Consider the following 2,003-nt stretch of genomic DNA (forward strand, 5'->3'; position numbering starts at 1 on the left):
TCTATGAGTTCTATTCTATGAGTTCTATTCTATGAGTTCTATTCTGTGAGTTCACGTCTATGAGTTCAAGTCTATGAGTTCTATTCTATGAGTTCAATTCTGTGAGTTCTGTGAATTCTATTCTGTGAGTTCTGTTCTGTGAGTTCTATTCTATGAGTCCTATACTATGAGTTCTATTCTGTGAGTTCTGTTCTGTGAGGTCTGTTCTAAGATTTCTATTTTGTGCACTCTATTCTATGAGTCCTATACTATGAGTTCTATTCTATGAGTTCTATGAGTTGGAATCGACTTGATAACAGTGGAGTTTTTTGTTTATGTTCAGTTTATAAAGAAACCAAGTAATCAGGTGTGGCTTATTAAAATGTATGTTGTGGTTAAGTACCGTGGGGTCAGTTACAACTCATAGTCACCCCACACAGGGTTTCTGAGGCTGTAAATCTTTACAGGAGCAGAAAGCCTCATCTTTCCCCTGCGGAAAGGCTGGTAGTTTTAAACTGCCGACCTTCAGGTTAGCAGGCTGATTCGTAACCACTACAGTACCATATATTTGTGTGAATAAAATAATATATAATGCATTTAACAGGTAAACTGGTCTTCGCTTTTCTCCAGACGTGGTATTGTTGTTTGGTGCTGGATTGTCAAATCTGGTTTACACTAGACTGCAAAGTTGGTTTGAACCACAAGATTGGCGATTCCAACTCACCAGCGGCTCCTTGAAAACCCTATGCAGAGTCACTCTGGGTTGCAACTGAATCAACAGCACTTCACAACAACAAGTTGATTCTTCCGTAAAATGACCCCATATGTAACACAGTAGAACTAGTCCATAAGCTTGCCTAGACTATAATCTTTACAGGAGCACATTGCTAAATCGTTCGCCCACACAGCCCTTCGATGGGTTCAAACTATTAACCTTTGAATTAGCAGATGTGTGCTTAACCTTTGTACCACCAGAGCTCCTCCCCAGACATCTGCAAGTCCCACATGTTGGTAATGACTTTAGATTCTGAAAATTTATTAATAATGCATTTTGTTTTTCAGAATCTTAAACCTAATGCCTTGAATTCCTTTTTAAAAGTTTTCTACAATTGAAGCAAGATGTTTGAGAAGATTGGATTCGATAGGTCCTTCACTTTAGCTTTCTTATCTTTAAAAAGAAGAGATCACACTTGAGTCCAGATTCTTAATCTGGTTCTTTGGATAGACTTCTTGGGAGACTGTAAATCCCAGGAAACTGTATGCAAATTTGTGAGCATAACGTGGTCTGTGTTCTGAAGAAAGAATCAGTGAGGTTTTGTTTTTTAATGTGTAAAATTTTCTTGTTGGCCCTGTAACATATATAAATGTAACAATTAGGACGCTTACAGCACAAAGGAGGTGGGGTAGAGGGGCAACAGAGATATACTGTTTATTTATTTATTTATTTATTTATTTTTTATCACCTATTTTGAGGTTGATGTAGCCCCAGCAAATGAACACTTTCTGAGCTAGATATCTTCTAAATTCCTTTGGGTCAAAGAGATTGGCGAAGCCATTTTATTATAGCTCGTCTTTAGTTGATCAAAGAGTAAGAAGAAATTCATAGGTGAACAGTGAAGGCTATAACATGTTTGCCATGATGTCATTGTTGCTAAGTGTTGTTAAATTGGTTCTAACGCATACTGACCCCGTATAGGATTTCCAAGGAAATGCTAATGGCTTTGACAACAACCTTGAGATTAGCAGTCCAGTGCTTATCCTAGAGGGTCACACCCTCCATGTTGTTGTTGTTGTTAGGTGCCATTGAGTTGGTACCAACCCATAGTCAACCTTATGCAGAGCAGAAGGAAACACCACCCGATCCTGTGCCAACCTCACTACTGTTGCCACGCTTGAGTCCATCGATGCTGCCACTTGGCCAATCCATCTCGTTGGGAGTCTTCCTCTTTTTCTCTGACCCTCCACCTTACCAAACATTATATCCTTCTCCAGCGACTGGTGCCTCCTGACAATATGTCCAAAGT

Source organism: Chrysochloris asiatica, unplaced genomic scaffold (assembly GCF_000296735.1).
Source record: "Chrysochloris asiatica unplaced genomic scaffold, ChrAsi1.0 scaffold00308, whole genome shotgun sequence".
NCBI classification, from domain to species: Eukaryota; Metazoa; Chordata; class Mammalia; order Afrosoricida; family Chrysochloridae; genus Chrysochloris; species Chrysochloris asiatica.